The 21,413-nt window shown below is 48.1% G+C and overlaps 1 protein-coding gene across 1 annotated transcript in view; it reads left to right on the top strand.

Moving 5' to 3' along the window:
• The first annotated feature begins 1,531 nt into the window (after positions 1 to 1,531).
• Positions 1,532 to 21,413, top strand: part of Klhl29 (kelch like family member 29) — a 210,924-nt gene continuing 191,042 nt past the window's right edge. The window contains 1 exon segment of the mRNA XM_038320239.1: positions 1,532 to 1,636. The gene's annotated coding sequence lies outside the window, so the exon portion shown is untranslated.

Raw genomic sequence — 21,413 nt, 5'->3', positions numbered from 1 at the left:
CACCTCCTGTGACACTGACCTCACACATTCTATTGAAATTGTACAACAGTTCCCAGATAGCATCCTCTCCCAACCTGTTCTACTCCATCCTTACAAATAGTACTCACTTTCTCCTAAAACAGTTTTCACCTATTAGGTTCATTGTTTCTAACCATTAGACCATGGACCTCATGAGGGGAGTGATATGTTTTGTTTTGTTTATTCATGCATTTCCATTGCCTAGAAAATGACCTTATTAGGCTTCAGGCACTCAGTAGTCATTGAATGAATTGAAAAAATAGTGAATGAATGAATGAATTAATGAACGAGGTTCTTGAGAACTTAAAATCAGCGTGACCACTGTCTTCTAGACCTCTCTTCACCAACACCTATCTGCTCAGGATCTTTCCCAGAAATTCATTGATCTTCCAATCACCATTGCTGCCAATACCTTGTGGCTGGAGTGATCGATGTCTCCGCATGCGTCACACTGGCTTGGTGGAGGAAATGTATTCACGACTTTGGCTCAGTGTCAGAATTAAATGGTGACCTTGGCTCACTTTGCCTCCCCACATAGGTTATTTCTTAATCATAAAGAGAACACTCTGTCCTTGGGAAAAGTAATATTTCTGCCACCTTCAGCTTTCAAATGGCTATTTGATATGGCTCACGGGTGTCCCTGTCAGAAGCAGCTGAAAAAGCTTAGGTAGAGAGGATCAGCAAATGGCCTGTCGTGTCGTCAGAAGCTGGCCATGAGGTGGGATTCGTTTACAATAACTTATTTACCTGTCCAAATCCTTCATACCACATTAAAGCTTTCTCCAGCTAGCCAGGACCCTGGAGTGCTAAGAGGAAAAAGGAAAATCAATTGATAATGATACATTCCATTAAAAAAAATGTATTGATTCCCAGGTAATGACAGTCCTGCACTTTTGCAGGGAGGATGCCATTGCCCGTCATGGCGATGGCTTTCTCATATATTACGTTTGAAAGAGTGCACAAGGAATCACACTGCCTTCCCATAATAGATAGCCTCTTCCTAGTAGGTATTAAATCTATATTTAAAACATTTCTCTCCAAGGATTCCATTCTTCACCTCCTCAAGGTTCTCTTCCCCATTGTCTAAAAGAAGTAATGATTTGTTATTGTAATTCTGGAGTTTATGGCCTTTTTGACATTAAAGACCAGAATTTCTTGGGGACTTTTCCTTCTGAAAGGGCTCTGGGTGGATTAGGTGGGAAACAGTGTCATCGTTCTTATTCCTGTTCTGAGGTAATGGTTCAGTGATGGGGATTAGGGAGAGCCTGTGTGGAGAATGCGAGGCTACTGCTCACTGTACCCCATCATCTGGGTGTGCTATGGCAGATTTTGGTACCCTTATTTGAGGGGGTCCACAGGAGGAGGGTCAATATCAAGGGAAACCTTGAGGCAGAGACATTCATTAAGGATGGGGGTCCTTTAAGGTACTGGAGCTCGAAATCGAGAGTTCACACAAAGCGATGGTCGTTCCCCACCCCAACCCCATTCTTTCCCTCCTCTCTCTCTCCAGACTGTCTGGCTCCCTCATTATGCCCATGCTTTGCTAAGTGCTGGTGGCCGTCGAAGCCTTTGCATCCTGGGGACGAATCCTGAGCTCACCAGAGACGGACGGCGCAAGGTAGGTCTCTACGTCACTAACCTGCGATAGGGGGACAGCCTGCCTAGACAAAGCTGAGCATCTTCTCATTCTGAGAGGCTGGGCAAGAGGGAAATGGAACTGCTGGTCCCTTACTCGACGGCCCATGAGAGTTTGACCATAGGTGTCTGAATCATAGCTGCCCAGGGCTCCCCTACACCATCTTGGCCTCAATCTTGAGCGTTTGTAGGGGCTTAGATCTGGGTATGACCAGCAACGACGTGACCTTGAAGTACCTAAAGCTGTTATTGTTCTTTTTGGAGTTTAAAAAATTTCAAATCTTACAGTTCAGCATTTTTGTTACTACAATTTATGATCAGAAAAATATGTGTTTTAAGAGAATACCTGTCAGAGCTGAGGGGATCGCTCAGTGGTAGAAGGAGTTCTTACCATACACAGACCCCAATTCAACCTCCAACACCAAAACAACCCATATGTGTACATATGTGTAGATATGCATAGGAAGAAATGTAAAATTGTATAAATGATGTAATTCTATAGAGATAAAAATTCTGGTATCTTTTCCCATGTGCATATATAAAATGGGCACATAGGCCTGCATGCACACATATGTGGGATCACACTGTACCTACTACCACTTGTTAAATGCTATTTTGACTCAATGTTAAGACAGCATTTTATCTCAGTGATTAGAAATCTGTATCATCGTCTATCAAAGCTTCCTATTTTCTGTATTATATACATATACATAACCTACTTAATGCCCTAGAGGTGGACTTTTAGGATATTTTGAATCATCTACTGTAGCCAGTACCACAAAATACATTTCTGAGAATGTACTTTGTATAGCTATTCATTTCCTGATGTTAAATTTAGAGAGATCTGACCTTACATTTAGATTCAGGCTTGTCAATCCAGAAGCGAGTGGGGGTGGTGGTGAGGGGCAAGTTGTGGCCTACCTAGTGACATCATAGATCTTAGGACAAGCAACTGCAGCATTGTTCTGTCACCTGCCAGCGAGCCAGGCCCCGCATGCTGGCCACTGTGAAGAGGCTGCAGCTGGACTCGCCAACACTCACACAGTTGCTACCACTAAAGGGAAAGACCTTAGCCCACAGGGGAGCAGGCTGAGGATGGGGCGAGAGTGCAGGGTTTCAAGATAGCTAGTGCTCAGCTGGTCTAGCCCTATGTTCTTAAGCACTGATAGTCAGGAGGCTTATGCCTGGGACCAGCAGATGCTCTAACCTTACCTTAGAACATCAGGCTGACCTGGGTTCCTTCCGTGTCGGGATTCTCTGTGGGTCAGAGAGCCTTGTCTTTGGACTCAGTGACAGTGCCATTAAAGATAACATATTATTCCAGGACTGTCTCTGTGAGTTCCCATCATATATGGGCCCAACACCAGATATGCTCTTTATATGTGGTCAGGATACCCACTAATATCCCCAGAGGATAAGGGAAAATGCTGAAGCCCGCTCTGGCCCCTATTGGCCAGTAGAAACACTCCTGGACCAAGCCACTGGGTCCTGGTACAAAACGGGCCGATTCAGAAACAGTGCTTGGAGAGCTGCTGCCTTCTCTCTGAAACTGGACGGAAACCACCCAAGTAATAAGAAGAGTCCAAGAAGTGGTAGGAGAGAAAGCTGGCATTTGTGCCACTGGGGTGGTGAGCTGGAGACCCAAGTCTGTGCAGAATTGGAGATTTGGTTAAGGATGGTAGAGACAGACCTCTGAGCTCTGGAACAGGTGCCAGTGCCAGTCTTCCCTGGCACTGAGGACAGGTCTACGCTACATCCCTTGCCTTTGTCACTAGGACTGTGGAACAATCTCTTGCAGTTTTTCCAAGTCTCACCCTCCTCCCCCCGCCTCCCCACCGCCAACAAGGAAAATGCCCTACATGTTCTGTATCCTCAAGATCATAACACATGCCTCCAGAGCAAATGGGCTGTCCGTGTGTGGGCCATGGGCGCCTGCACTCACTATGGCTTCACTGTCCCTAAATCAGCTGTGCAGACGCCCTTCTGCCACTCTCTGTCCCCTGCCAGCCTCCTCTCTCCTCTTAGCGGAGCCTAGTTTCCCTGAGGCATCCAGTTCCTCTTCCACTGTGCTGGCTTCTGTCCGTCTCTGTTAGATCTTCTGGCCCCTACCCCAAGGATGGGCCGTGAAGACATCTGTGTGGTGCTGTCCACCAGACTTTCTCAGCCATTCCCTCGTGTTCTTGCTGCCTTTCCTGGCTCATTCTGGGGACATCCATAGCCACCTCCCCTCCTAGACGTCTGAGCCCTTGAGGGGGCAGTGTGCTCCTGACCACCGTCTGGATACAATTCCTCATCAGGCCTTAGCTGGGCCCTGACTCTGGATGGCATGTTCTTGCATGCTCTCTTCTATGCCTTTCCATTCAAAGTTTCCCCAGGACCTCAGTGAGGTCCCAGTTATCTTTACAGATTCACACAGCCTTGCCCCCCACCCCGGTTCAGGGAGCAGCAGATCTCTGGCTCCCCTTCCCCCCATTCCCTAAGACAGTGAGTGCTTCTCAACCTTCCTAAGTCTACCACCCTTTAATACAGTTCCTCATGTGTTGGTGACCCAGCCCCCCCTCCCCCCGTCCCACCATAAAATTATTTTGTTACTACTTTTTAACGCTAATTTTGCTACCATTACAAATCGTAATGTAAATATCTGATCTGCAGGTTATCTGATAAGTGACCCCAAGGGGTCACGACCCACGGGTTGAGAACCACTGCCCTAAAGTTTTTTTCCTCCCGGTTTTCTCTCTCTCTAGTGCCTTCTGTTCTTTCTACCTCATCTGTTCCCTGGACTTGACACCCAGCTGGGCTCTCTGTCTCTGCTTCGCAGCTATTTGTCAGAGTCCTTAAGTTAAGCCTGTCTGAAATAATGTCCCTTTGTTGCTGTCTCCTGTGGGTCTTACTGGGGACTCCTCGGCACTCCGCGTCCCCTGGCTATGTCTGTATTCTCTGCATTAGGGCCCCGCCTTCCTTCTCTCACCATTCTAGAGTACAGGGTCTGTCCTTTTCTCCACAGGCCCAGCACAGGGCCCGACCGGTATGCGAGTGTAGAAGATCATGCCAGAGACTGCAGAACCACAGAGCCTGAGGGCAGGCTATGAGGGGACACGTAAGGAAAGGGTCAGCCGTGCCATCTGGCCAGCGTCGGCGAGCCTCAGGGCACAGTGTCGTGGCCCAGACAGCTCTACCTATCTCAAGGCCTGGTTCTGTCCACCAGGGGTTCTAATTGAATTGTTCTCACTAAATGGGTCTCTAGCTTGAGCTGCTGTTCCCAATTTAAACTGCCATCTAATACCTGGGCCATCAGAAGGCAGGAGAGACCCTGCGGGGAACCAGAGAGCTTGGAGCCTCGATGTGCATAGGAATTCCACTTAGCTGGTGACAGGTGGGGTGAAGGGGCACATCCCAGTTCCTTCTGCCTTCAAAACCTCGTTTGTCATTTAGGCTAGAAATAGCTTCTCTGAGAACCTCAGGGTTTGTTTTTGTGTCCACGTTTGACTTTCTAAGTGCCCTTCCTTAGCTTATAGGCACCCTCGCCAGTGACTAAGACTGCTGGGAACAGTTGGGAGTTTGTCCACTTTGTGAAGATGACTCCAGGCAACCCCAACCTGGACTCTGGGAGGTGCCTAAGATGGAACACTTTTTTTTCAAAATTTGGGAAAAAAAAAAAGACTAGCCTCATAGTAGTCTTGCCAGCATTGCTCAAGTAAAGGACCAGGTGTGAATTTTTGAGTGGCCTTGCTCTTAAATTTGTGGATCTTCATCCACTATAGGTGATTTCCCCCATAATTAAAAACTACTTAAAAGTGGGGTTTAATACGTTTTGGTAGTGTATGCCTATAAACCCCCAGTACCAAGGAGGCAGAGGATCTTGAGTTGGAAGTCAGTCTGGGCTGCATATCTGGATACTGTCTCATTAAAACAAATAAAATATTCTTTTCAATTTTTATCACCCTGAATTTCTCTCCACTCTCTCCACCGTAACCTCTGCCTGGCACAGACAGTGCCAGAGGCAGTAGAGGCTGCAGGATGCACACTCAGAACACTGGGAAGCTAAGGTTGCCACAGCTCTCTTTCCTGAGTTCCTTGAAGCCCTTGTTGGCAGCCACACTGTGTATGACTCCCTATCTGCTATCCAGATCGCGTTAACCAATGCTCCATCCTTAATGAGCTTTCCTGCAGGGAGACCAGCAACCGAGCATACTGTTATAACATGTGCAGGATGCAACAAGAACCCACCCCAAGTGCTATGGGAGAACATGCTTAACAAATGTTTCTAAAGCAGGTTCTATAGTGCCGGGCACCATGCTAAGCACTGGGAATACTGCAGGAACCAAAGATTACATTGGAAGCAGAGATGCCATCACAGCCCGGAGACCATGATGCTTGCTTTCTGTATCCTCTGATCTAGGCCACTCGGAAGCTCATCCGTTACAGCTGCCAGTTGGTATTTTTACTCTCACTTATAAGCAAGCTGGATGCAGAGAGGATGGAGATGTTTAAGCCTCATTCACAGAGCATAAGCTTGCCTCCCCACCCATGTAACTCAGAAGCAGCCTAGCAACTCTCATGGGCCTTTCCTTTGATTTGTAGCAACTCATTTAGATAAAAGCATCTGGTTCGTAAGGTAGCAACAGCAACAACAACAACAAAAAAGAGAGAGAAATCATTAAAAGCCTATTTCTGCTTTTACAAAGTAAACGAATGACAACACAGAGGTAACAATTAACCCACCCCTGCCCCTTCCCCTCCGGTACCCAGGCAGATGCTGACCGTGGGAAATAAAATCAGAACACAGAGAAATTCTTCAGATGTGCATGCATGAGGCAGCCCAGCCAGCTCCGGAGCCCCACCCTCCCATTAGCACATAGAGCGGTACCTTCCTCTCCATCCCAGAATAAATAGTGTGATTATTTATTTAGCACCAGTTCTGAGGCTTTCGAACATGCATTTGGAGTGCCCTGCCATCTTCCGTAGGCACGCACATAGGTGCAGCTCCTGACACATTGAGAGCCAAGGAGAGAACTCTGCCTCGTGCCTGCCAGCCACTGATGGCTTTTGCTACAGTCCTGACTCCTGGGCTAATGTACTCCTTGAAGCACTTTGTCCTCTTAAACCCAAGTATCTCATCTTTCCTAGCAGAGTGCTTCTCATGAAAACTCCTTCCTCTCGTGATGCGGGGGCACTCCCGGCACCCGTTCAGCCCTCGGCTCTTCTCGGTGCTGCTGTGGGCCTTCTGCTATTTGCTGGGTACCTGGCTCCTCATCTAGTTGCCGGCCTGCTCTAGGCATCTGAGGGTAACCCTGCCAAGGTGAGCCAGAGCCCATGCACTGGGAACAACTGATTGTAGACATGCTCACCAGTACTGGGCCCTGGGCCCATCACATTACAGAACCCTCTTGAGGGCGGTGGCTGGAACTCCATCTCAGGGACACTGCCAGGGGTGTGGCACAAAGAAGATTTGGAAAGATGGTTCATGGTTTAGGAGTTGGGAAGGTCTCCCCAAAGTTTGTTGTAACCCAGGCCCTCAGGATACATTCACGCCACATTTAGAAATGTGTGTTCTACAGTCATGCACCTGTCCATTCTGTCATTGAAGATCCATTTGTAGTAAGCTGCAGAAGGTAGGAGTGTAGCTGTCAGTCCCAGACTGTCTGGATTCAAAGGCCAGCATTGCCTCCTCTCACAGCATAGTGTGTAACCTCCGAGCCTCCGTTGCTTCAGCTGTAAGTAGGGGGCTCTGAAAGTGTCTACTTCATGGGTGTACGTAAGGATTAGAAGATGTGACATTACAAAGTAATATCCGGACTCGTGCCCAAAGTATGGCACTATATAGGGACTTGTCGTTAGTCTAAGGGGCAGGGCAGAGCATGGGGGCCTAACTCCTGCTCTCTTCAGGACCAAAAGCCTTCAGAGAAGGTGTTCTGGATGTGTCCATCCACGGGTGTCCTCTAATTAGTCATCCTGCTGCCATGTCATCTGGCAACCTCTGTGTCTAGGAGGTGACGGTGGCCCTCCTCCACACACAGGGATACCAAGCAGTTGCCATCCCCCATGGAAGCGCATCCCTCCCCACTGATTGGAGCCCATTTTCTCTACCTGTATCATGAGAGGTTGGAGTCACTGGCTCCCCAAGGGCTTGTCAGGTTCTGTCCCTCGGAGTGATGACACTGGTTATGACCCCATGAGAGCCTCTGGGACTCTGCCACAATTAGCACTGTGGCTTTAGAGGATATGTCAGCATGTCCTTGGGGGCATCTCTCATTTACAATTATGAAGTCATTATCTGGTAAATAATTCATAATCTGAGAGATGGAATAAGCTGCCAATAAACAATAATCCTTTTAAACGAGGCTTGGCAGGGCGGAGGTGTGGCCACGAGGAGGTTCTCTCCCTAAGGGTAGTTCCCTGCTCACCCCCACAGTGTCTTTGCCTGTCCCCAAGAATCTTGCTCAGACCTGGCCCCCTTTTTGAAATCACCCTTTGCTACCCACCCAAAGGTGTTCCCTGCCTCTGAGCTCGGGCAGGAGACAGTCTCTGTGGCGAAAGGGTGCTGCATGCGAACACCCCATCCCACCACTAACTCCGTCCGTGTCAGTCCTGCCATGCTCTTTACAGAGGGATAAGCTGAGGTCAGGGTGAGGTGTTGAGTAACTTGTCAGCCATTTTACCAGAGCTTTGTTCTGGGATCCAGGATCCCATGACATGAGAGCTGTCAGGACTGGCCCGAGTGTCTCATGCCCTCCAATGACTTTCACTCTCTATCCCTGTCTCCCTGTGACCTGAGACTCCCCAGTGAGAGAGTGAGCATGGGAAGCCCATCCCCCTCCCGCCCCCTGACTGGGTTGGATTCCAAGAGGTACCAGTATAGACTCACCAGCCTGGTTGGGTAATTATGTAGGCATATTGGTTGTATTTGGAGGCCAAACTAGAAACACCATGGAAGAGGTGGGAGGGGATTTCTTCAGGACACAAAGACTGGAATCTCCATGTTCTAACAGGCATGTTGTTTTCTACCCACTGGGCAAAGACAGCCTCTGGCTGTGCTCAGGGCAAAGAGTACATATGTGTACACACATACATATATGTGTATATACATACACATATATATACATATATATACATGCACATACACATACATATATGTATATACACATATACATAAATATACAGGCACATGTGTGTATATGCACACATACATATATATATATACCCACATATATATGTGTGTGTGTGTGTGTGTTTGTGTGTGTGTGATCTATACTGTACCATATACCTGAGTTCTAGCTGTGATTGCTGATTAGGACCAGGTTAGCTTTATGAAAAGTGGCCCCCCCCCCCGCCTGATCTATCATCCTACCTGCAGAGCTGGCTCTACCCTGTATCTTCAGGGCCACTTCAAAGATCTGCCAAAGACCCTCAGGGTTCTACCCTCACTGCTAATAGACCCCCTTCTTCCTCCTCCTAGATGATGGTGCAGTGGACAGGATCCTTCCCAAGGCCTGGACTTACAAAGCGTTCTCACCAGGCTTCTCGAGCAGCAGGAATCTTGAGCTGTTTGCTCCAAGGAACAGGGTGGGATGATAGATATGTAATTGCTACCCTTCTGGAATGCTGCACAGACCTCTGCAGCCAGGCTGTGTGATAAAGGTGGACACAGTGGTTTTTAGACTCGCTTCTTTCTCAATAGCTGCACTAACCAGCCCCGTGTGAGGTCCCTCCTGATCTTTGAACCTCTCCTCCTGCAGCCAGCAGGGTGGGTGGTTAGGACTGAACAGCGTGAAGGCGAATAGATCACTTGCTTCTATCTAGAAGAGCCTAAAGCAGCTGGAGCCCCCCACTCCTACTCCTACCCCTTTACCCCCACCTTTGGACTGTGTTGCCTCTTGGGAGGTGCTGGCCCTGCCCTGATGATCAGGCTACCACAGTGGCATATCCCCTGCCTGCTGCTGAGCCCCTTGCCTTCAGGATGGGGGTGTAAGTTCTACGCTGGACATCTTCTGCCTCTCCATGACGTATTCCAATTGCCTGTAATTTTCTACCATGAGTGTCTTAGAAAGGAAGCTTCCACCTTCATTCCTGGGGCCTGGAAAAGCTGGACCCAGCTCCCAGCCAGGAAAGAGCATCCAACACCGACAATTCTCCCTCCCCCAATCCTTCCTTGGTTCTAGAAAAGAATTCAGGGGACACAGAGGGACCCATTAAGACATCATAAATCAAAAATAGGAGTGAGAACAACCGTAAGAGAGGAAATGGAGCAGAGAGTGTCACCTACGTGAAACCACATCTAAAATTCCCACACGTGGGCTACGGGCTGCGGCAAACCTGTCTCCCAGCCTCCTTAGGAATAGCCTGGGAGTAAATGTGAAACCATCTGCCTGTTTCTTGCCATACAGAAGAGAGGGTAGATCTCCAAATCTGAGTGCGCAGGCGCAGAGGCTTGCTCCAGGCTAGCACTTCCTCTCTCTCTCCAGCTTAGTGGGTTCTGTGGAGGCTAGGGAATTCTCACTCCTGCCCACTGGGACAGAACTTGGTGTGCCTCGGCTGTGACTAGGTGGACAAGGAAGGGAACTATATTACAGATAGGGCCAAGGACACTGTTCAGCCCCACTAGTAGGAATGAGAGAAACTGACTTTTGTCCCCAGGCAAAGGGCATGGCATTCCTGTAGGATACAGCAGAGAGGGCAACCCAAGAACGCCCAGGGATAGATGCTCAGTGACAGACATGTTCACATCCAACATGTCTTTGGTTCTCAGTGAGGGGTTCTCTGGGCTGCTAAGTGGTGCTCTTGGAGGAGAAGCCTGCTCAGAGGCGGACTTGTTAGCCAACCATCTTTTTCCTCCATCGCCAGCGAGCCCTGGGGATGGGTTGTCTCTGACACTGAAGCCTCCGCCCAGAGATCTCCAGGGAAAGAAATTCCATCAGCTCCCAAAGTCCCATTCCGGTTACTCCTGCAGGGTTTTCTTCTATCTGACCTAAATCTCCCTTGCTGCAATTTAAGCCCATTTTCCCTTGTTTTGTTTTGAGTGGAAATAGAGAACAGCTCATCTCCAGATGCTTCTGAAGGCAGGGTGAATCAGAAGCCCTGTATCTCCTGCCACACTGAAGTGTGTTCAGAATCCTGTCCTGTTGAATCTATCTCCGAGGCAGCCTCCAGAGAGAAGTGCATTTACATTAATGATAAGGTCTCATTTTGGCAGGGTGCAGGGGGTATAGGGGTGAGTTTGGCAACTGATGAGGTACCCACAAGCAAAACTCTGGCTCCCACGGAGCCAGGAAAATGGACACGTGACCAGAGCAGCTTAGTGGAAAAGTGACTCTGAACAAACAGCCAGGTATTCCACAGGAGGGGTGTCCATGGAGGGGATGCCAAGTTCTAGAGGAGACAGAGGAGTGGCAAGTGAGAATCTTGCCAACTCCGGGTCACAGGCTTAGGTTTGAGAAGACAGCCCTCTTTGTTGTAGTTTCCTGTTTCTAGTGCTTAGGTGGGCTCTCCCAGCTCTCCACAGCTGATGCAAGCCCCCAGCTCTGTGTATCACAGATCACACATACGTTCACTTGACGTCTGTGGGAACAGGGTGCCTCTAGCAAGGAGACCATGTAGGTGTGTGTTTTCTTTAGAGGCTTCTCTGACTGCCTGGACTACTCAGTTTCTGTCTTGGTTTTTGTGTCTTTCTTTCTGTCTTTCTGTCTGTCTTTTTCTTTTTCTTGTCTGATTTTTTCTCTCTTCTGGGCGTAAATAATCTCCACTTGTGTGGACTAAAGATAAGCTATTTTGTAGGCCACTGAAGCCAGTTCCTAGAAGAGCTGGATCATAGTATGTTTGTTTCCTCAATTGGTAAGCTGTAGGTCACACCCACAGCAGCTCCATCTACAAAGCCATGATGCTGAGTAGCCCTGGCAGCACTCAGACAACTCATAACAAATGCGAGAGAAGAATTTTATGTTTTCCTAGGCCAATGGAATTAAAAACCTCCCTCCTCTACAGGAGAAAAGGAGAGAAACTGAATCCTTTTTCCTACGCGGTTATCTCTCTGCAGCACTGAGATGTGAGCAAGGTCATTGAACCTTTTTTTTCTATTGCTTGGTCAAAAGTGCCCCCCCCCACTACTTGGCTTCAGTACAATAGAGGAGGGGGATGCAGTTTGCATTGATTGGATTTAAATAATGGAATTGCCATTAATATCTCCCATAAAAGATGATTGATTCTGACTTGGATTTATGGGAAGTTGGGGCTTATGAAAGTAAACAGAGTGGCAGTTGTTCAATATGAAGGCTGGTTTATGCACCAGCTCCCCACCCCCCACGGCTGGTTAAAAGGATGGGCTCCCAGCCTAACCTCCCCTGTGCCAGCAGCTGGGTCAGGATGGTCCCTGCGGGCTTTGGAAGGCTGCCTAGGCTAATCCAGGAGACAGGCTGAGCTCTTCTCCCTCCTTCTTTACACCAGCACTAAGACTGAAACTCCCTGACTGTTTCCAGGGAGAACAGCATCCATCCCTGTTGTGTAGAAGCCAACTGTCTCCAATAGGGCAAAGGGCCCCTAGTGGCACAGAACATCCTCCCCACTTTTTTTTTACAAGACCCCTCATTGCACAGATGCCTCAAACCCAGTTACAGGTGGTGCATGGGTAATAGCATCTCCTGAGCTGTGTTCTTTCTAGAACCTGAGAGCGTAAGTGCCGCTTGGGGAACCAGAGCAAGTTTCTCTAGCCATCCTTCCTCCTGTTTAGGAAAAGCCTTCCAAAAAAAGGAATAAGAGGCTCTCCCGGAGGAGCCTTGGTTAGTGATGGGGCTGGGGGTTTCAGTGCATTGAGTTTTGAGCTCCGGAGTATAAGTCTCGGTGCTGGTAGCATGCAGAGGTGTGAGGCTTTCCAGTGCCAGCCATCAGTTCCTAATCCTCTTACTCTCGTGGCCTCTTTCATCCCTGCAGAGTGGTCTGAATCCCTTATCACTGGCTTCCAGCCTTCCAAGTACTATTGATCTCCTGTTCCTCACCTATGAACTGGCAACTCCCAAATCTGTCCCTGAGCTCCTGTCCCACACGTCCGTCTACCCTCCTCCAACCAAAGTGTCCCTCAGGTGCCCTAGCCCTGCCTGGACTCACCTCTGTCCTAAAGCCCTGTTCTTAGTTGTGCCCCCAACTCCGAAGAATGGCAGCATCGTCGACTCAGACTTAAGTCACCCAGCTTTCACTGCATACCTCTATGTCACACGCCAGACTCCTGGCTCTCTCCTGCCTGTCCCCTGTGTATCCTTCCTCTTCACTCCCCACTGCTCTTGACTTTCCCCCTGGGCCCTCAACAGTTTTAACCCAGGAGACTCCTGAGTTCTCTTACTTCTACCAGTTCATCCTGCCCACTGAGCCCCATCACACCGTTATTCCCTGTAGGCCAAGGCAAATAGAGACGCTTGCCTCTCTCGTGCTGGAAACACACCAGAGGATCATACCCTGGTACTTCCCACCACCATGCCCCTCATATGCTGTTTTCTCTACTCGGAACTTTGCTCCCATCATCCTCTCTGAACAGGCCCAAGACAGAACCAACCATTCCCTCCCTTTGCTCCTTTGCTCTGCTCGCCACACGCCTAGGTACAGAAGAGAAAAGAACCCTTTGATGACCTTCTCCATTGCACATGACTAGGGCCACCAGCTTTGCCCACCCCACCCGTTAAAATATCTGTTGCCCACCCAGTACGAGCGGTTTGACAACATGCCATATGGTCTCAGCAGACCAGGCCTGATACCTGAGTTAAAGCATGCCATTGGCTGCCTAGCAAAACAAGAGAGAAGAGTCCTGGTTCTAAGAAATGAGCTTGTAGCAGTTGGTTATCTCTCCTCTGGAATGATGACCGGGGAACAAAGAAAGCCAGAGAAGTTCATTGGGGATCTCCATGGAAATGCATGGAAAGGCTCTAAGGGATATTCTGGAGTTCTGTGTATCACACATTTGCAGCTGGAAGGCTGCTCAGCAGGGAGACTGAAGTCACAAAGAGGTGTGTTGAGCAAGAGGAACAAACCCTTCTACCAATTTTTCTGTTAGTCTCTCCCTGCCCTACCATATGCTCAGTTAACAGGAGCTGGTATGAATGCATTCTCTGTGGTGAAACCCACAGAACTCTAGTATAATCTTTACTGGTGTTGTGTTGTGGGGTCTTTTGTTTGTTTGTTTGTGACAGGGTCTTACTGTGTAGCTGTGACTGGCTGGAACTCACTATACAGACCAGGCAAATTCATAGAGATCTACCTGACTCTACTCCTTGAGTGTTGGGAATGCCTTTTGAGTCCTCATATAACCTTTTGAATGCCTTGCAGTGAGTAGCCTTGTAAAGTAGGAATTGTTCCCATTTTCACAGATGAGTTGGTAGAAGTTCAAAAATATTAGATGACATGTTCAAGGTCACAGAGTGAGTGTTAAGGCCAAGTGCACACCAGTCTTTGATTTGAAGCAAATGCTCCTTCTTCAGCATTTACCAGCTCCCAATCTGTTCCCTCTTCTCAAAGGCATTGACCTTTAGTCAATGTGCCTGTCCCCTTTGGTCATCACGGTCATTGACAAAATGCAGGCACTCATATGCCTGATGGGACTTGTACAATGCATAGAAATAGCATTGAATTCTGAGCCCATAAACCGAAATTCAAATCCAGCCTCTCTCAGTTGTGTTGTGTAACCTGGAAAAGGGAGTTACTTCCATTTCCCTGTCCTCTGCCACGATGGAAACAGTCCAAGGTGTAATGGACCATTGGACAAGATGATCTTCAAGGTTCTTTTCTGCTCCAGCATCTCCTAGCTCAGCCGTCTTGCCCTTCCTCCCTCCGGTAATGACAGGAAGTGCTGCATAAATGTGGAGCTAAGTTTGCCCCAACCTGGTCTTGCCAGCAGCACTACCCCTTTGCAGCCAGCGAAGCTCCCAGGAGGTCCCAGGCCAGGGGCTTTGCTGTCTCTGCCACTTGCTGTACTACGGCTAGGCAGACCACAGTTTTCATATACCCCCGATGGCAGCTTTAGCTAATGAGAATGAGATGCTTACACATATTTTCATTTTAAAAAAATCGGCTATTAATTTGTCAGAATTATTCATATTTTACTGATGATATTTTCCATGTATCTAATCAAGGAGCTCATGAATAGAAATGAAACTCTTTAAATACAGAGATGGTGTACATTGTAAGATCTTGTTTTCTCAAGCTGTTTCATAATGCAGTGAATACATTTATTTCATCTAAAAACAGGTTTTGCAGCCATCAAAAAAACATTTTTGAAATCCTTGTTTAAATATGACTCTATTCAAATATGCTAAATTAGTGTGAGCAGTGGATGTGTGCGGGTGTGCGCGCGCACATGTATGTGTCTGTATGGGCACTAGAAGCAAGTGCTTTATCTCCTGGCCTTCTTGCTGGGGATAGGAGATTGTTTTCTGTTGAAAAAACTTGAAACCACACACCACACACACATTTGGGATCAAATCTTAAGGACAGATAGATGGCAAAGTGGAGGTACAAATTGAAATTGGACTGAATAATAATATTCAAGATAATTATTTGTACAATGTAGACTTTTCAACTGCTCAGAATTCCAGGAGCACTTACCTACATTGAAAGAGGGTGAGACTCATTAAACAAAGCCAGATATTAAATATACTACTGCTATCTCTTGAAACATTAGCAAGTAATGTAAAACACATGGCGTCTACTCAATGAAAAATCTGAGAATACAAATTATAATAGTTGTCTTAAAAGACCTCTGGGAAGCTTGAGCTAAATTGCTTAATTCCATTAATAACAAACTATTACTCTAGCTATTAAAGTAACATAAGGTAATAGAGATCATGTCGAGAGATTGTGCCGAGACTCTTTCTTCACCTAGCACAAATTTATTCAGGGGCATTGATAGATTTTAATTGACTATGGCAACTGAATAGCAACAAAGGAAATTGAATGTCTTTTTGAAAAGCTCCACATTTTGTAGAAGCAAATAGCAACACCAAAATGAGGGTTTGGGGAAGCTGTGATAGGCAGGAAAGAATGCTAGGAACATCTGTCCCAGCTGTTCCTCCGAGGAAACATCTTGTGACCCTAAGGAGATACTGGGTAGAAACAGGGTCCATCATGGCCAAGCGTCTTTTCAGCTCTATGCAGACCAAACTGAACCAAGACCAGCCCAGGCTGCTGTGAAGTGTGTAACTTGTCGTGAGTACCCCTAGGGTGTTTTTCCGAGGGACTGGGCTGAAGCGACCTTCCTGGAGACTGCTGAGCTCTCTCTAGAGAACAGTGGTTCATTCTTCCTTGAGGCTTGACGGCAGTGTGGATGACCCCTCATCATGGCCGTAGTGATAGAGCGAATGACTTTGAGTGGTACCCTGGTGGTGCAGTGAAGCAGTCAGTTTCAACTTGTGGTAACCATGGAACTGGCGGAGGGGGCTGTCATTCTAGTTTCCCTCCACTCCCTCCAGACATCAGTGTCTGAAAACCTGTTGCCGCTTTTATTCTCCATCACTTGGCCTTCTCCCCATACCCAGCCACTGTCATGGAGTCCTTGGGGTCTGTCTCCTGGCCCGTCTCCATCCCGGCGCTGGGGAAGTAGGAGTGCCTGTTTCATCCCCTGGGGCTCCAGCCCCTTCCCCACAGAACTCCATTGCTGCTTCTGGTCCACTGTTGAAAGAAAACTCATAAGGAAACTGGAAGTTATCCCTTAATTGTGGCAACAGGTGGTCACACCTGGCTTTGCTGTCACCGAGGGGAGTATGGACCATTGTTTTCACTGGTCTCATGGCGGGTGACAGTGCTGCTCTGAGGCTTGGGGTTGTCTTCTCGTGTCTACTGGACTTTCCCATTTACTGTGTGACATCCTGAACGGCACTTCATATAAGCTGCACAACACTTGTCCTGGCTAGTCTTGTGCCAACTTGATATACAAACTAGAGACTTCTGAAAGGAGGGACCCTCAATGGAGAAAAGCCTCCATAAGATCCATCTGTAAGTCATTTTCTTAACTAGTGGTTGATGGGGGAGGGCCCAGCCCATTGTGGATGATGTCACGCATTGACTGGCGGTCCTGAGTTCCATATACAAGCAGACATGCTGAGCAAGCCATGTGACGCAAGCCAGTAAGCAGCACCACCACTCCATGGCCTCTGCATCGGCTTCCGCCTCCAGGTTCCTGTCCTGACCTCCTTTGGTGATATGACAGTATAAGCCAAATAAACCCTTTCCTCCCCAGCTTGCATTTTGGGGTATGACGTTTCATCACAGCAGTAGAAACCCTGACTGAAACGGAAGCCGTCGTCCTCTGCCCTGGGTAACCATCCGTGGCCTGTGTCATAGCGCTCTGCTGTGTCTCCCAAGACCAGGGGACCTTTTCTCCATTCTCCGTTGGCCTCAGCTTCTCACAGGTCATCAGAGAGAAGCACACCCTTTCTCCTGTCCCCACACCTCCAGCTGGGTGGTAGCTCTTTTTCCACAGCGTCAGAACCCGAGCTCCGGGGTGTGACGCTCAACCGCCAGCTCTGACTCGCGGACACCGACTTCGCTGGCGCTGAGAGAATCTAATCCCACCGTGCCTGCCGCACTTGCATGTGTTTGAAAACCTCCTTGGCAGGCAGGACCTCCTAATTTTTTCCACTTCTTGTGATTAGCGTTGCAGACTAATCCTAGCACCAGACTCAACACCAGCTGTTCTTCTCCCCACTGCTTGTTTTTACTTAGAAACCAAATCCTGGAGCCGCTGCCTGGTGACCGTGCCCAACTGCATCCGGTCACCTATGGCAGGGACTTAGGTGAGTGATCTTTCCACCTGGATGCCTTCGCTGTACCTGCCAGGTCTTGGGGTATGAGAGGGGCACGCTGATTACGAAGAGGATATCAGCTTCCCCTATGTGCTGAGCTGCATAGCTAAGTGAGAATCATCTTAAAATTGTGATTTTTTTTGCTTCCCTGCATACCACAGACAATTTTTTACAAGACAAGATATAGTTGAAATAATATGTGTAACATTTAGATACATTTTCTAAAGTAACAATGATATGCACAGACATGATTCCATCCTACCTCTGAATTTAAGACCCAGAACAGCGCCAGACTGTCAAAATGACCTGTTTTCCTCCTCCGTTCTCCGCAAGTTCTCTTGAATTTGGAAAGAGGCATGCAGAAACCGCCAAGCCCTCTACCCATGAGGAGGCCATGCGCAGGCTCCCTTCCCAGAGTATGGCAACAATCTCCCTGATTACTTTCAAGATTCAGGCCTCAGAGGGTCTCTAAAACTGAAGGGAGCTATGTGGCTGTGGAGAGTCAGGCCTCGACAAGGCCGGGGCTCTCTGGGTTGTGCCTTTCATGAGTTTTTCCCTCACGCATGGCCTCCCTGGCAGTACTGACTGAACCCATCACATACAAGTGAGCTGTTGCTCCTGTTCGTACCCACACCATGCACTGTTACGTTTCGGTAAGAGTGTCTCTACAAACAAATCAGAGCGTGTGGCCAATGAGACTTTGACCCTCCAGCCTCGAGGAGAATTGTTGATTGTCAGAAATACCACATTTCCTGTCAAAATCATGTGAGATCAGCCCTGTAAATCAGGAAAGTGGAAGTCACATTTCTATTTATTCTGTAACCATATAAGAATCACGAGTTTCTCATAGGGTAGAAGAAAAAAATTAAACAGCGAGTCCTTTCAAATGACTTAATGTCCAATCATAGTCACTTCTGCCCGGCACTGTTTCCCTTGGTAGGAAATCCTGGCTCCCTGCAGGCCTGGGTATCTTGGCTGAGCTGATTTCTTTCTTGGCCGCTGTGATCACTTGCACGTGGCAGGAAAGCGACTCTCTCTTTTTCCTCCCTGGCAGCCTGTCCATGTTTTGACTCCCTGCGTCCCCCCTCTCCTTATTCGGTAAAGAATCTCCACCTCGGGGCCAGGTCCGGGACCCAGGGTTTCCGAGGACAGGTCCGGGACCTGCCCCCCTCGGGCAGGGCACATGAGCTTGAGTGTACCTGAAAGCATTGGGGTGTACAGGCTTCCAGGAGGCTCCCCCAGACAAGATTATCCTTCTATAGGTGCAGTTCCCAAAATGAATGGGGAACTTACCCCCCTTTCTCTGCCAGGAGCTATAGATGCTGCAGACACTTAGAAGAGGGACTTGCACAGAGGACTGGGGTGTCTGGGGAGGTCCCCGCTCCCTGGAGTCTGTACAACCTTGAGCCACATGGGAAAGAGGGAAAATTCCAGCTATCCTAAAAGAGTTGCTGGGCCGAAACCGTCATTGTGTGCAGAAGATGAGGTGCATCCGAGCTAGGAGTGCAAAGTGGTTAAGGGTGAGAGCCTGTGCCATCGTAAGGATGCCCAATTATAGAACATTGGCTGCTTGGTTTCAGGGACAGCTTGGTCTAGAGAAGGTTAACCTAAGGTTTCAGGCTAGAATCTTAGGATTTTTTCCCCAGTGTAAAGCATACAATATGTTTTGATATACTTGTGCATAGTGAGATGGTTATTGTGGTCAAGCAAATTAATGTATGGCAGCTATGGTATACATAGGTACTCTTTTGTGTCCGATTTGAGCTGAAAATCTACGTCCTTAGCAGACTTACAGTATACAAAGTAGTAGTTATATGCCAGCATTGAGTGAGTTTCAACGTATTCTCAATCTCAAATATTAAGTGGAAGGGGTTCACTTGACATTCTGGATATAAAAGTCATCACTAAGGGATCTAGAGTGGCATGATTTGAATAAGAATGGGCCCCATAAGCTCATAGATTTGCGTCCTTGATCACCAAGGACTGGCACTATTTGAAAGGTTTAAGATTAGGAGGTATGGTCTTGTTCAGGTAGATGTGGCTTTGTTGGAGGAGTGTGTCACTGAGCTTTGAGGCTTCAAAAGCCCATGCCAGGCCCAGGTATGTTCTCTTTCTCCCTCCCTCCCTCCCTCCCTGGCTCTATCTCTCTCACTCGCACTCTCTGACTCTGGATCCAGATGTTGCTCTCAGCTACTGCTCCAGTGTCTGCATACATGCCTGTCATTCTCTCTGCCATGTTATAATGCACTAACCCTCTGGAACTGTGAGCAAGCACCCAGTTAAATGTTTTCTTTCATAAGAGTTGCCCTGGTCATGGCATCTCTTCACAACAAGAAGACAGAGCATCTAGCAAAGATTTTAATGAACATCAGAGAGTCTGAAGCTTGGGCAGAAGCAGATCTTTCTCAGAGATCCCCAGGCTCCCTTCTCCACCTCTATGTTTGTCTCAAGCCTTTAGGGCAGAGGGAAGCCTGTCCACCGGAGTGCAGAAAGACAACTCGGTTGTGGAGCAAATTGGAAAGAGAACTGGATGCTGCTGTAGCCAGCATGTATAGTTCTTCATGCTTTAGGCAAATCTAGAAAAATCAGGAACATTCTGGAACCTATATCTCCACAGTCCAGAACCCTCAGCAATAATGGAACTACTCTATACCATGCTGCTAAAAGCTGCTGGAAAACTCTGCTTGTGGTTTGTTTGACTAGGGAGCTGAACTGCTAATTCCACTTAAGTTAATTTTAAAAGAAACAGTCACACTGACTCATGACTGCTGTATTAGGAGCAGTCACCCGAGAAGACCCAAGGCAGGGCCCGAGCGAGGCTAAAGACTATAGACAGAAGATCTTTTGGTTTGTCACTCTTGGTTGTTCAAAGTAGCACAGCATACAGTGGCAGGGAGTTGAAGAGGTCATGGCAGGTTTTCCTAAAAACCCTTCTCTCCTGCTGCATGAAGTTTCCTCTACTGCAACTGCCCCAGGAAATCAGTTTGCAAGGCATTTTGCATTTTGTGGCTCATGCTCCAAGTCTGTGCCTGCATACCAGCTAACCATCTGGTTTCTGGCAGCTCAGGGTTTGCTCAGGCACAGAGTGGTAGTATCGCTCACATCCCAGCTAGCTAGGCAGTGGCATGTTGGTGTTGCCCCCAGCCACTGCTCCCTTTCTCGGAGTGACTAGAAAGGACTTAGAAGACCCATGACCACCACTCATGAAACATTTGCCAACTGGAGTAATTTGACAAGCATCCCACTCATGGTCCTGTCTCTTCCAGTGTCAGTGGAGACTTCCAGGCTGGCTGTTGGCTTTGCTTACTCCAGAGATGTCTAACAGCTGTAGCTAGATGGTCTGATGATGTGCCCTGGGCTCAAGGATAATCAGAATTATCCAATATGAACAAACCAACCCCTCGGAGGGGCTAAGAAATGGTTGGGTGGGTAAAGATCATGCTGCAAAAGCATGAGGATCCCCAGAATGCACATAAATCTGGGCACAGTGGCACGCATCTATACCCCTGGAACTCCGACGAGGAGGTGGAAAGTGGGGACGTGAGAATCCTTAGACGTTCACAGGCTAGCTAGCCTGCTTCTATGCGGCAACAAAACAAGAGACCCTGTGTCAAACAAGGTGAAAGCAAAGGAGCAGCATCCGGGGTTGTCTTCTGAACACACATTTCTGTGTCTGTGTGATATGTACACTCTTACATGTGTTTACATGTATGTTACACACTCACTCTCACTGCCTCCTTGGAATTAGACAAGGTCCCACTGTATAGGCCAAGCAGGTTTCAAACGTGTGGACGTCTCCTGCTTGCTGTTCAGCTGGGATTATGTGTGGGTCACCATATCGAGCAAAATACAGATCTTCAGGCAGTGGGGACCCAGAGAAGTACTTGTATATACCCAACCCCATGAAAGGCAATGGTGACTCAGAGATCCTGGCTCTACAGAGCCCTGGGCCATTTCCTAGAAGGGAAGAGTACAAAACCAGCATAG

This window comes from Arvicola amphibius, chromosome 2 (genome assembly GCF_903992535.2).
Source record: "Arvicola amphibius chromosome 2, mArvAmp1.2, whole genome shotgun sequence".
NCBI lineage: Eukaryota > Metazoa > Chordata > Mammalia > Rodentia > Cricetidae > Arvicola > Arvicola amphibius.
The sequence above is the reverse complement of the archived record's forward strand: the minus strand, read 5'-3'. Positions and strand labels throughout refer to the sequence as shown.